Here is a 14,536-nt window from a genome sequence, read left to right as displayed (position 1 = left end):
GAAATGGGAGATATATTTTACCTCCCTGGTTAAAGGACAACCTGCAGAAGAGTCAGCTACATTTGGGAGTGATGCATTAAATTTAGGGGTCACTAAACAAGGGAATGCAACACTTGGTGGTTGATTTGTCATCACTCATTATATCCTTCCTATCATGCCAAAAAAGATCCTGTCTCAGAGAGGGAGATATCTGCAGTACTTAGGTTTATCACGTCCTGTTAAAACTAACAGCTCAAAAACCACACGGAATCTGGGAGTAATGTGTACATCCCTGGTTAGAGGACAATTTGCAGAAAACAGCACGCCACATTTTGAAGTGTTGCAGATTCAAGTGGGTAGAAAACAGCTGGCTACATTTTGATTTTGGGGTTTTAGGCTGGGTTTCTGTACAAGTGGAGATATCAGCTGAACAGAAGGGCTTTATAAATGTAATTTGATTTGTTTTTTTTTGTTAAATCACATAAATAGTACTCTTCCATTTCAGAGCCTGGATTTTTCCCTGAGGCTAAAATCCATATCATGTTGAAATCAATCATGAGGGGGCAAACGTTTAGGCTTCTACATTGAGACTATTAAAATATTCACCTGTATTTTTGTTTGGGGTAATACAATGTTAAAACATACCACATTGTGACATTAATTCATTGATATCATGAAACAACTCCATGTATGTATTTTCTGATATTTTACAGAGATTAACTCTGGTCACAGCTATAAGATTTCAATCCTGTGTGTTTCTCTGGTGTGAGAGTCAGAGATTGACGAAACTCTTCCCACATTGACCACAGCAGATTTCTCTCCTGTGTGTTCTCTGGTGTGAGTAAAACTCTTCCCACATTGATCACAGCTATAAGGTTTCTCTCCTGTGTGTGTTCTCTGGTGTAGAGTCAGATGGCCAGATGAGTAAAACTTCCCACATTGATTGCAGCTATAAGGTTTCTCTCCTGTGTGTGTTCTCTGGTGTAGAGTCAGCTGGCCAGATTGAACAAAACTCTTCCCACATTGATCACAGCTATAAGGTTTCTCTCCTGTGTGTGTTCTCTGGTGTAGAGTCAGATGAGCCAGATGTTGAAAAATCTCTTCCCACATTGATCACAGCTATAAGGTTTCTCTCCTGTGTGTGTTCTCTGGTGTGAAGTCAGATGGCTCAGATGACCAAAACTCTTCCCACATTGACCACAGCTATAAGGTTTCTCTCCTGTGTGTGTTCTCTCTGGTGTAGAGTCAGAGAGCCAGATGACAGTAAAACTCTTCCCACATTGATCACAGCTATAAGGTTTCTCTCCTGTGTGTGTTCTCTGGTGTAGAGTCAGATGGCCAGATGCAGACCAAAACTCTTCCCACATTGATCACAGCTATAAGGTTTCTCTCCTGTGTGTGTTCTCTGGTGTAGAGTCAGAGGCCAGATGTTGAAAAACTCTTCCCACATTGATCACAGCTATAAGGTTTCTCTCCTGTGTGTGTTCTCTGGTGCACTGTCAGCTCTCCAGATTGACAAAACTCTTCCCACATTGATCACAGCTGAAAGATTTCTCTCCTGTGTGTATTCTCTGATGAATTTTAATGCCTGATGAGGTGAATCTCTTCCCACAGTCAGAGCAGCAGTGAGTTCTCTTCACTGTGGGTCTCTGCAGGTGTTTATTGAGGTGTTCTGATCTGGAGAGACCTTCTTTCTGCCTCTTCAGCATCATGAGGTTGTTGAGGCTCCCCAGAGGATCCACGATAGTCCCGTCTCTCTCCTGTGTGAACAACAAAGTCAGACAGATGATTAAAGGCCCACAACAGCAGAAGTCCACTGTAAAAGGTGATGCCAACAGCGTAGCTATGATGTTGTACAGCAATTGACGTCTGTAATGAATGTTAACATTATTTGACAATTGTCTTAAAATTAGCAAGAAAAGTCATATTTTTTCTTTTTTCTTGTTTTCACATTAGTAGTAACATCGATGATTGTAGGCTAGAAATAGGATATTCATGTTGTTGAAACTCTAAACAGTGTGCCAGACAACTTTTGGTCTCCAAGGCACCTTTCTGTGTTTGCTAAACTTGCAGCATGAGGGCGATGCACATGCAATTTGATTGCAGATACTCCTCCCTGCTAATGAGGAAACCGATAGTTATGGATGTAGTATATCTGCCTGGAGCAAAAATGGTGGGCAAAGATTTTAGTTTTTCAGTATTCTGAATGGGGGAAAACTCAGGGGAGTAACCTCCATGTTCAGGTTGCTTATGAGAGCATTTCACACTACTTTGGATTATAAATGTAATGCTCGTTTGAACGTCCTGCTTAATATAATGTTTGTGTCATCATCGCAAATCAACCGCTTCGTACTTAAAAAACACTTCAACCAGTAAAATGCTCTTTGGCTGAGGGTTTGTACACGGTTTGCCAAATTGGCCCATAACTTAACCTAACAACAAATGAAGGAAAATAGCTCTGTGTGTTGTACAATAGCCTATCCAACAAGGAACAGTTCTCTACAAATTATGACCAAAGTAGGGATGTTGGATCCAACGTGGAGCACGGCATAACTGTCTTTACCAGAGTAATGAATGAAGAAGCACTTTGGTTGTTGTTGCATGTTGTGATGTTTGTCATGTGACAATCATTCAGAAAATGATTTCCTGGATCAGCTGATGATAGATGAACATGTGACTAACTAAACAGCTACAGTATTAAGAATGATGTTTAATTATTGAAGAACCACATTAATGACAGTATCCATTTGGGTGTTGTCAATAAAGTTACGATATTTATAATTTTTCTTAATGTTATTTATTTAACCTTTATTTAACCAGGTGGCCATGATGTCATAATGATAGTTTAACCAGGTAGGCCAGTTGAGATCAAGTTCTCATTTACAACTGCGACCTGGCCAAGATAAAGCAAAGCAGTGCGACAAAAAACAACAGAGTTACACGTGGGATTAACAAAGGAACAGTCAATAACACAATAGAAATATCTATATAGTGTCTGCAAATGGTGTAGGGTGGAAAGGTAATAAATAGGCCATAGTAGCGAAGTAATAACAATTTAGCAAATTAACACTGGAGAGATAGATGTGCAGATGATGATGTGCAAGTAGAAATACTGGTGTGCAAAAGAGCAAAAAAGTCAATAAAAACATGGGGACGAGGTAGGTAGTTGGATGGGCTATTTACAGATGGGCTGTGTACAGCTGCAGCGATCGGTAAGCTGCTCAGATAGCTGATGCTTAAAAGTTATTGAGGGAGAAATAAGTCTCCAACTTCAGCGATTTTTGCAATTTGTTCCAGTCATTGGCAGCAGAGAACTGGAAGGAAAGGCGGCCAAAGGAGGTGTTGGCTTTGGGGATGACCAGTGAGATAAACCTGCTGGAGCGCGTGCTACGGGTGGGTGTTGCTATGGTGACCAGTGAACTGAGTTAAGGCAGAGCTTTACCTTAGCAAAGACTTAGAGATGACCTGGAGCCAACGGGTTTGGCGACGAATATGTAGCGAGGGCCAGCGGACAGCATACAGGTCGCAGTGGTGGGTGGTATATGGGGCTTTGGTGACAAAACGGATGGCACTGTGATAGACTGCAACCAGTTTGCTGAGTAAAGTGTTGGAGGCTATTTTGTAAATGACATCGCCAAGGTCAAGGATCGGTAGGATAGTCAGTTTTACGAGGGTATGTTTGGCACTGTGAGTGAAGGAGGCTTTGTTGAGAAATAGGAAGCCGATTCTAGATTTAATTTTGGATTGGAGATGATTCATATTAGTCTGGAATGAGAGTTTACAGTCTAACCAGACACCTCGGTAATTGTTGTTGTCCACGTATTCTAAGTCAGAACAGTCCAGAGTAGTGGTGCTAGTCCGGGGGGTGCAGGCAGCGATCGGTTGTTGATTGAGTCGAAAGCCTTGGCCAGGTCGATGAAGACTGCTGCACAGTGTCTTTTATCGATGGTGGTTATGATATCGTTTAGTACCTTGAGCGTGGCTGAGGTGCACCCGTGACCAGCTCGGAAACTGGATTGCACAGCGGAGAAGGTACAGTGGGATTCGAAATGGACAGTGATCTGTTTGTTAATTAACTTGGCATTCGAAGACTTTAGAAAGGCAGGGCAGGATGGCAGGATGGACCTAGGTCTAACAGTTTGGGTCTAGAGTGTCACCCCCTTTGAAGAGGGGGATGACCGCGGAACCTTTCCAATCTTTAGGAACCTCTGAAAAAAACTAAAGAGAGGTTGAACAGACTAGTAATAGGGGTTGTCACAATGGAGGCAGATCAATTTAGAAAGAGAGGTTCCAGATTGTCTTGCCCAGCTGATTTATATGGGTCCAGGTTTTGCAGCTCTTTCAGAACATCAGCTATCTGGATTTGGGTGAAGGAGAAGCTGGGGAGGCTTGGGCAAGTAGCTGCGGGGTGTGTGGAGCTGTTGGCTGTGGTAGCCAGGAGGAAAGCATGGCCAGCCGTAGAGAAATGCTTGTTGAAATTCTCGATTATCGTGGATTTATCGGTGGTGACAGTGTTTCCTAGCCTCAGTGCAGTGGGCAGCTGGGAGGAGGTGCTCTTATTCTCCATGGACTTTACAGTGTCACAAAACTTTTGGGAATTAGAGCTACAGGATAAAAATGTATGTTTGAAAAAGATAGCCGTTGCTTTCCTAACTGATTGTGTGTATTGGTTCCTGACTTCTCTGAAAACTTGCATATCGCGGGGATAATTCGCTGCTAGTGCAGTACGCCACAGGATGTTTTTGTGCTGGTCGAGGGCAGTCAGGTCCGGAGTGAACCAAGGTCTATATCTGTTCTTAGTTCTACATTTTTTGAAAGGTGCATGCTTATTTAAGGTGGTGAGGAAATTATTTTTAAAGAACAACGAGGCATCCTCTACTGACGGGATGAGGTCAAAATCCTTCCAGGATACCCAGGCCTGGTCGATTAGAAAGGCATGCTTGCAGAAGTGTTTTAGGGAGCGTTTGACAGTGATGAGGGGTGGTTGTTTGACCGCGGACCCATAACGGATGCAGGCAATGATCGCTGAGATCCTGATTGAAAACAGCAGAGGTGTATTTGGAGGGCAAGTGGGTCAGGATAATATCTATGAGGGTGCCCATGTTTACGGATTTAGGGTTGTACTTAACATAAAGACATAAAGCGAGACATAAAGCGAGGCATAAAGCAATCACAGGTGTTGATTGGGAGAGCTAGCTAAGACAACAACGGGTAAGACAACAACAGTTAATCATCTAAGACAACAGGTAAAATGCCAATGAATGGGCAGAGAGGGTCAGTTAACTACACACAGGGCCTGAGTTCGAGACTGTGGCCGACAGATAAACAAAAAACAAATTGGAGACCCGTGATTAATGAACAATCCAGCAGGCATCAGCTATGTAAACAAATGATCATAGGGTCCAGTGAACAGGAATATATGAACCAGGGAAGCCGTTCGGTAGTCATTACTACGCTAGCCGGGAGATGCGCCTGGCTCGAGGCTAACTGGTGCTAGCTTTGGGACAAGGGCATCACGGACGTCCTGCAAAGGCCGGTTGAGGGCACATCGGACAGAATTACGTCGGCAGACCAGTCGTGATTGATCGGCGGGGCTCCGTGTTGACAAAGGGTCCAGGCCAATTGGCAAAAGAGGTACTGTAGCTGGAGTAATTTTGTTTGCTAGCCGGGAGATGCACCTGGCTCGAGGCTAACTGGTGCTAGCTTCGGAACAAGGGCGTTAGCCACTATAGCCACACTGGTGCAAAGATCCAGAGCTTACGGCAGGAATCCGGTGATGTAGTGGCTTCTAGTCGTCTTAGTGAAGAGTCTGGGAGGCAACAGCTGTGTAGCCGAGTGATCATAGGGTCCACTGAGCGGGCTGGGAGATGAGCCTGGCTCACGGCTAGCTTCGAGACTGGGCCACTTGGTGGCAGCAAGCTAGCTGCGATTATCCGTGTAATGGTCCAGAGCGGGAATACGGCAAGAATACGGTGATGTAGTGGAGAAAAACAGTCTGATATGCTCAGGGTTGATATTACGCTGTGCAGACTGGCAGGTATTATCCAGGCTAAAAGCGGCTGGTGTCTGAGCTAAAAGGTAAAGGCCGCTAGCAGTGGCTAACAATGACTAAATAGCTAGTAGCTAATCAGCTGGTTAGCTTCTGATGGCTAGCTGCTGATGGAGGTTCTAGCTATAAAGTCTAAAAATAAGCAGATCCGTATCACATTGGGTGAGGCGGGATGCCGGAAGGTATATTTAATTTAAACATGGAAAAAGAGATTGGAATATTTTGCAATATATACAAAAAATGAGGAAAAAAAAACCCCATAACATTTACAACAGCCATCACTGCTACGCCATCTTGAATTGCAAGATGACTCAGTTAAAAAACATTGGATACAGCAAACTTTGGCACCAAATGGAAAAGGTTGCTGACTGCTGGTGTAGTCTATTACAGAATCAGAATAACGACTGCTGGTGTAGTCTATTAGGAGCAGAATCTAACGACTGGGTGTAGCTATTACCAGAAACTATAGGAGCATAACTGGTGTAGTCTATTACCAGAATCTATAGGAGCATAACGACTGCTGGTGTAGTCTATTACCAGAAACTAAGGAGCATAACGACTGCTGGTGTAGTCTATTACCAGAGACTATAGGAGCATAAACCTCTGCTGGTGTAGCCTATTACCAGAAACTATAGGAGCATAATAACTGCTGGTGTAGTCTATTACCAGAAACTATAGGAGCATAACGACTATTACCAGAAACTGGAGCATAACGACTGCTGGTGTAGTCTATTACCAGAAACTGGAGCATAACGACTGCTGGTGTAGTCTATTACCAGAAACTATAGGAGCATAACGACTGCTGGTGTAGTCTATTACCAGAAACTATAGGAGCATAACGACTGCTGGTGTAGTCTATTACCAGAAACTATAGGAGCATAACGACTGCTGGTGTAGTCTATTACCAGAAACTATAGGAGCATAACGACTGAAACTATAGGAGCATAACGTAGCCTATTACCAGAAACTATAGGAGCATAACGACTGCTGGTGTAGTCTATTACCAGAAACTATAGGAGCATAACGACTACTGGTGTAGTCTATTACCAGAAACTATAGGAGCATAACATCAGAATTTACGAAGGCCAGCAGCAGCGGGAGGTGTAGGCTAAGGAAGAGGTTTTTTCTGATGGTTAGGCTATCTTGTTTCAGAGGAGTGTCATCAATAGCCCATAATGACAACAGATAATAAACAGAAATACCTTATTTACATAAGTATTCAGACCCTTTGCTATGAGACTCGAAATTGCTTTCAGGTGCATCTTGTTTCCATTAATCATCCTTGAAATGTATCTACAACTTGTTCAGAGTCCACCTGTGGTAATTTCAATTGATTGGGTAAGATTTGGAAGGTATACACCTGTCTATATAAGGTCCCAGAGCTGACAGTGTATGTCAGAGCAAAAACCAAGCAATGAGGTCGAAGAAATTGTCCGTAGAGCTCCAAGACAGGATTATGTCGAGGCACAGATCTGGGGAAGGGTACCAAAAAAATTCTGCAGCATTGAAGGTCCCCAAGAACACAGTGGCCTCCATCATTTTTAAATGGAATACTCTTCCTAGAGCTGGTCACCCGGCCAAAATGAGCGATTGGGGGAGAAGGGCCTTGGTCAGGGAGGTGACCAAAAACCTGATGGTAACTCTGACAGCGCTCCAGAGTTCCTCTGTGGAGATGGAAGAACCTTCCAGAAGGACAACCATCTCTGTAGCACTCCAACAATCAGGCCTTTATGGTAGAGTGGCCAGACAGAAGCCACTCCTCAGTAAAAGACACATGTCAGCCTGCTTGGAGTTTGCCAAAAGGAACTCAAAGGATGGATGGAAAAGGTCTAACTGACTGCTGGTGTAGTCTATTACCAGAAACTATAGGAGCATAACGTCAGAATTTACGTAGGCCAGCGGGAGGAGGAAGAGGTTTTTTCTGATGGTTAGGCTATCTTGATCTCTGGTTCCCGAGTCATATGTGTGTCTTAATTATTTAATCAAACTGCGTGCTCAAAGCATCAGACCAGTTCAGTACATACAGTTTATTTTTATTAAAAACCACATGGGATGTGTCTATATATGGAAAAATACACGTTTATAACATTTCTCCAAATCGGTTGGTAGAAAGAAAAGATGATTCTTGGTTGACCCAAGATTTGTTTTAGTTGGGGCCCTAGTGCATTCATTAAGTTCAGACCGCTTCCCTTTTTACACATTTTGTTACGTTACTTATTCTAAATTAGATTTGTTTTAAAGAATTAAATGAAAATGTTAAATGTTTTAGAAATGCTTGAGACTCAAATTAATGAATCATGTTTTGAGGATATACAGTGTGTTTACATTTACTAATGAACATTGTCGTGAAAAAGCTTATATTTTGGGTTCTGATGGGGTACGACAGTTGACCTAAGCTCATGAGGCATTTATAAGTGATTTCTTCAAGAAACAATGGGTACATATCATTAATGTATAAGTCCCAAAATGGATGTAACAACTGCTGATAGCCCCTCCTGGGCTAATCTAATAGGAGATATTGGGGAGTACAGTATTTCAGACATTGTCATTGGATGCATTTGATCAATTGTTAAGTTTTGTTGATGGTCCACTCTTGATGTTCTACACGTTACAGTGAAGCTTCAGCCATTCCTACAGAACAACATTAAAGTGTAGAACCCTTTTACTGCATATTGGTTCAACGACTGCAGAGACGGTACTTACTGGTGTTAAACAGATCACCAACCTCCTCTTCTTCCTCCAATGTGACAGTAATCTCCCCTCCTCCTCTCATCATCCTCCTCTTCTTTTACTCTGAACGTGTCTTCCTCTTCTTTCACTGAAACGTCTTTATCTTTTCTCTAACAGCCTCACCTCCTACTTGTTTTACTGTAACATCCCCCTCTTCCTTCTCCTCTTTCACAACAATGTTCAGCCACAGACCCTCTTTCTCCGTCCAGCAGACCTCATCTTCTTTAACAGGAGGAGAGTAGTTTAGGGAGCTCATGGTCGGGGATGTTAGCTAGCTAGCTATCATTAGCGACTAGGCTCCTGCTAACTTAAACCAGCCAGCTACTAAAGCTGACTAAAAAATAACGTAATATTAAATTAAACAGGTTAACAAGTTTAGACACAGAAGTGTGTCTGAAACACAGTAGCTAATATACACCGAAATCGTATAAATATCTTGAATCTTTCGGCTATGTTGGCTAGCAAGCTACCGAGGTGGTTGACGAGCTGTTTCTGAAGAACCGTCCACTAGATTATACGTCACGCTGGCAGCGTCGCCTGAAAGACGCACATCGCCGCCTGGAGCAAATCCTTTGAGACAAAGGATTTACATGGATTTAATTAAATAATACTATTATATTGAGACATACAAAGACCTGCATGTGTTGATTGATTAGTGCAAATAAAACATGTTTACTACAGCACATTAAAGGCATTTTCATTAAATCAAACTAAATCTAAATAAGTAGCTAGCTACTTTCGGTCTATACTGCTCCTACATGGTGTAACAATACATCATGTAGATGTATATAATGAACAGACTAAGTCTATACTGCTCCTACATGGTGTACCAATACATCACATAGATGTATATAATGAACAGACTAAGTCTATACTGCTCCTACATGGTGTAACAATACATCATGTAGATGTATATAATGAACAGACTAGGTCTATACTGCTCCTACATGGTGTAACAATACATCATGTAGATGTATATAATGAACAGACTAGGTCTATACTGCTCCTACATGGTGTAACAATACATCATGTAGATGTATATAATGAACAGACTAGGTCTATACTGCTCCTACATGGTGTAACAATACATCATGTAGATGTATATAATGAACAGACTACATTTACATTACATTTAAGTCATTTAGCAGACGCTCTTATCCAGAGCGACTTACAAATTGGTGTGTTCACCTTAAGACATCCAGTGGAACAGCCACTTTACAATAGTGCATCTAAATCTTTTAAGGGGGAGGGTGAGAAGGATTACTTTATCCTATCCTAGGTATTCCTTAAAGAGGTGGGGTTTCAGGTGTCTCCGGAAGGTGGTGATTGACTCCGCTTCCTGGCGTCGTGAGGGAGTTTGTTCCACCATTGGGGGCCAGAGCAGCGAACAGTTTTGACTGGGCTGAAGCGGAAAATGTAGAGAGTGGTAGGGAGGCGAGCAGGCCAGAGGTGGATGAACGCAGTGCCCTTGTTTGGGTGTAGGGCCTGATCAGAGCCTGGAGGTACTGAGGTGCGTTCCCCTCACAGCTCCGGAGGCAAGCACCATGGTCTTGGATAGCTGGACAGCATGAGAGTTCAACTGGAAGCCAGTGGAGAGAGGGAGGAGAGGGGTGACGTTGAGGAGAATTGGGATAGGTTGAACACCAGACGGGCTGAGCGTTCTGGGGATGAGTTGATAGGGGTTTAATGGCACAGGCAGGGAGCCCAGCCAGCAGTAGCGAGTTGCAGTAATCCAGACGGGAGATGACAAGTGCCTGGATTAGGACCTGCGCTGCTTCCTGTGTGAGGCAGGGTCGGTAACTGGGATGTTGTAGAGCATGAACCTGGGTAAGAACGGGCCACCGCCAAATGATGTTAGTTGAGAACGACAGGGTGTTGTCCAGGATCACGCCAAGGTTCTTAGCGCTCTGGGAGAAGGACACAATGGAGTTGTCAACCGTGATGGCGAGATCATGGAACTGGCAGTCCTTCCCGGGAGGAAGAGCAGCTCCGTCTTGCCGAGGTTCAGCTTGAGGTGGTGATCCGTCATCCACACTGATATTAAAGTCTGCCAGACATGCAGAGATGCGATTCGCCACCTGGTCATCAGAAAAGGGGAAAGGAGAAGATTAATTGTGTGAACTGCATCCAATGATAGGAGAGACCATGTGAGGTTATGACAACTGAGCCAAGTGACTTGGTGTAAGCTGAGAACAGGAGAGGGCCTAGAACAGAGCCCTGGGGCGCCAGTGGTGAGAGCAAATGGTGAGGAGACAGATTCTCCCACGCCACCTGGTAGGAGCGACCTGTCAGGTAGGACGCAATCCAATCGCTTCAAGGCATCAAGCTCATTGATGAACTCTCCGAGGACCACTGCCATCTTTATTGAGTTTGTTTGCGCAAGCTATCACATGTTCTGCTTTATTTCAGCGTTTTTACTTTCATGTAGGGCCATGCAAGGGAGAAAAGAAGCAATGTTGTGTGTCACGGATGGGGTTCCAACTCAATAGTGTAGTCCATCTCCTTAACCAACCAGCCACCAAGTCCTGTGCCCCGCGGTGGCAGTTGCACCTCCTACCGGTGGTTGTTCACGTCAAATCCTTGATTGGAAAAAAGGAAAGTTGTGATGATGGTCTTGCGACGACCAAGCAGTCCATTTTAACAGTGGGTACTGTGGCCGAGCTGTCCAGAGAACTGGATTTAAGGACCCAGTCTTTCGGTTCAAAGTCCACCGCTGCAACTTTTTCTCAACAGAAAACTGTAATGTAATTTCAAACAAGGCCACCAAGGACACCGGACAAATAAAGGGAATCCAGCCTTTACCCTAATTCCCACGTCTGTTATTGCAATTATCTGCCGTGTTTTTCTAATTCAATCTGCTTCAGACATAAAAGCAGAAACTAATTCTAAGTTTATACGATGGAAGAAAGAGCAACATCAGATAAATTAAGATTTTTAAAAAGAGAATCAAAAAAGATGAAGGACGCAAGAGCAACATGAGATACATAAAGATTTTAAAGAAGAAAATGAAAAAGAAGACTAAAATACAAGGAAGTGCAGACGCTCTAGGTAACTGACGAGAAAGTGTGAATAGTTTGCCAGAGCTGGGTAGTGTGGCCGAGCGGTCTAAGGCGCGGATTAAGGCTCCAGTCTCTAAGGAGGCGTGGGTTCAAATCCCACCACTGCCATCTTTATTGAGTTTGTTTGCGCAAGCTATCACATGTTCTGCTTTATTTCAGGGTTTTTACTTTCATGTAGGGCCATGCAAGGGAGAAAAGAAGCAATGTTGTGTGTCACGGATGGGGTTCCAACTCAATAGTGTAGTCCATCGCCTTAACCAACCAGCCACCAAGTCCTGTGCCCCCGCGGTGGCAGTTGCACCTCCTACCGGTGGTTGTTCACGTCAAATCCTTGATTGGAAAAAAGGAAAGTTGTGATGGTCTGTGCGACGACCAAGCAGTCCATTTTAACAGTGGGTACTGTGGCCGAGCTGTCCAGAGAACTGGATTTAAGGACCCAGTCTTTCGGTTCAAAGTCCACCGCTGCAACTTTTTCTCAACAGAAAACTGTAATGTAATTTCAAACAAGGCCACCAAGGACACCGGACAAATAAAGGGAATCCAGCCTTTACCCTAATTCCACGTCTGTTATTGCAATTATCTGCCGTGTTTTTCTAATTCAATCTGCTTCAGACATAAAAGCAGAAACTAATTCTAAGTTTATACGATGGAAGAAAGAGCAACATCAGATAAATTAAGATTTTTAAAAAGAGAATCAAAAAAAGATGAAGGACGCAAGAGCAACATGAGATACATAAAGATTTTAAAGAAGAAAATGAAAAAGAAGACTAAAATACAAGGAAGTGCAGACGCTCTAGGTAACTGACGAGAAAGTGTGAATAGTTTGCCAGAGCTGGGTAGTGTGGCCGAGCGGTCTAAGGCGCTGGATTAAGGCTCCAGTCTCTAAGGAGGCGTGGGTTCAAATCCCACCACTGCCATCTTTATTGAGTTTGTTTGCGCAAGCTATCACATGTTCTGCTTTATTTCAGGGTTTTTACTTTCATGTAGGGCCATGCAAGGGAGAAAAGAAGCAATGTTGTGTGTCACGGATGGGGTTCCAACTCAATAGTGTAGTCCATCGCCTTAACCAACCAGCCACCAAGTCCTGTGCCCCCGCGGTGGCAGTTGCACCTCCTACCGGTGGTTGTTCACGTCAAATCCTTGATTGGAAAAAAGGAAAGTTGTGATGGTCTGTGCGACGACCAAGCAGTCCATTTTAACAGTGGGTACTGTGGCCGAGCTGTCCAGAGAACTGGATTTAAGGACCCAGTCTTTCGGTTCAAAGTCCACCGCTGCAACTTTTTCTCAACAGAAAACTGTAATGTAATTTCAAACAAGGCCACCAAGGACACCGGACAAATAAAGGGAATCCAGCCTTTACCCTAATTCCCACGTCTGTTATTGCAATTATCTGCCGTGTTTTTCTAATTCAATCTGCTTCAGACATAAAAGCAGAAACTAATTCTAAGTTTATACGATGGAAGAAAGAGCAACATCAGATAAATTAAGATTTTTAAAAAGAGAATCAAAAAAGATGAAGGACGCAAGAGCAACATGAGATACATAAAGATTTTAAAGAAGAAAATGAAAAAGAAGACTAAAATACAAGGAAGTGCAGACGCTCTAGGTAACTGACGAGAAAGTGTGAATAGTTTGCCAGAGCTGGGTAGTGTGGCCGAGCGGTCTAAGGCGCTGGATTAAGGCTCCAGTCTCTAAGGAGGCGTGGGTTCAAATCCCACCACTGCCATCTTTATTGAGTTTGTTTGCGCAAGCTATCACATGTTCTGCTTTATTTCAGGGTTTTTACTTTCATGTCGCCCATGCAAGGGAGAAAAGAAGCAATGTTGTGTGTCACGGATGGGGTTCCAACTCAATAGTGTAGTCCATCGCCTTAACCAACCAGCCACCAAGTCCTGTGCCCCCGCGGTGGCAGTTGCACCTCCTACCGGTGGTTGTTCACGTCAAATCCTTGAATGGAAAAAAGGAAAGTTGTGATGGTCTGTGCGACGACCAAGCAGTCCATTTTAACAGGGGGTACTGTGGCCGAGCTGTCCAGAGAACTGGATTTAAGGACCTAGTCTTTCGCTTCAAAGTCCACCGCTGCAAGTTTTTCTCAACAGAAAACTGTAATGTAATTTCAAACAAGGCCACCAAGGACACCGGACAAATAAAGGGAATCCAGCCTTTACCCTAATTCCCACGTCTGTTATTGCAATTATCTGCCGTGTTTTTCTAATTTAATCTGCTTCAGACATAAAAGCAGAAACTAATTCTAAGTTTATACGATGGAAGAAAGAGCAACATCAGATAAATTAAGATTTTTAAAAAGAGAATAAAAAAAAGATGAAGGACGCAAGAGCAACATGAGATACATAAAGATTTTAAAGAAGAAAATGAAAAAGAAGACTAAAATACAAGGAAGTGCAGACGCTCCAGGTAACTGACGAGAAAGTGTGAATTGTTTGCCAGAGCTGGGTAGTGTGGCCGAGTGGTTTAAGGCGCTGTATTTAGGCTCCAGTCTCCAAGGAGGCGTGGGTTCAAATCCCAATACTGCCATCTTTATTGAGTTTGTTTGCGCAAGCTATCACATGTTCTGCTTTATTTCAGCATTTTTACTTTCATGTAGGGCCATGAAAGGGAGAAAAGAGGCAATGTTGTGTGTCACGGATGGGGTTCCAACTCAATAGTGTAGTCCATCTCCTTAACCAACCAGCCACCAAGTCCTGTGCTCCCCGCGGTG

The 14,536-nt window shown here is 43.5% G+C and overlaps 4 non-coding genes and 1 pseudogene across 4 annotated transcripts; 4 read left to right on the top strand and 1 right to left on the bottom strand.

The window, feature by feature from the left end:
* Positions 1-711: 711 nt before the first annotated feature.
* Positions 712-9,014, bottom strand: LOC135560316 (gastrula zinc finger protein XlCGF17.1-like; annotated as a pseudogene).
* A 2,830-nt stretch (positions 9,015-11,844) lies between these two features.
* Positions 11,845-11,925, top strand: trnal-aag (transfer RNA leucine (anticodon AAG)). The gene has a single exon. It is a non-coding gene; the product is annotated as a tRNA-Leu (tRNA).
* A 727-nt stretch (positions 11,926-12,652) lies between these two features.
* trnal-aag (transfer RNA leucine (anticodon AAG)) lies at positions 12,653-12,734 on the top strand. The gene has a single exon. It is a non-coding gene; the product is annotated as a tRNA-Leu (tRNA).
* A 727-nt stretch (positions 12,735-13,461) lies between these two features.
* Positions 13,462-13,543, top strand: trnal-aag (transfer RNA leucine (anticodon AAG)). Its single transcript has one exon. It is a non-coding gene; the product is annotated as a tRNA-Leu (tRNA).
* A 727-nt stretch (positions 13,544-14,270) lies between these two features.
* On the top strand, positions 14,271-14,352 carry trnal-uag (transfer RNA leucine (anticodon UAG)). The gene has a single exon. It is a non-coding gene; the product is annotated as a tRNA-Leu (tRNA).
* The last annotated feature ends 184 nt before the right edge of the window (positions 14,353-14,536 follow it).

This window comes from Oncorhynchus nerka, linkage group LG15 (assembly GCF_034236695.1).
Source record: "Oncorhynchus nerka isolate Pitt River linkage group LG15, Oner_Uvic_2.0, whole genome shotgun sequence".
NCBI lineage: Eukaryota > Metazoa > Chordata > Actinopteri > Salmoniformes > Salmonidae > Oncorhynchus > Oncorhynchus nerka.
This window is presented reverse-complemented; position numbering and strand designations above follow the sequence as displayed.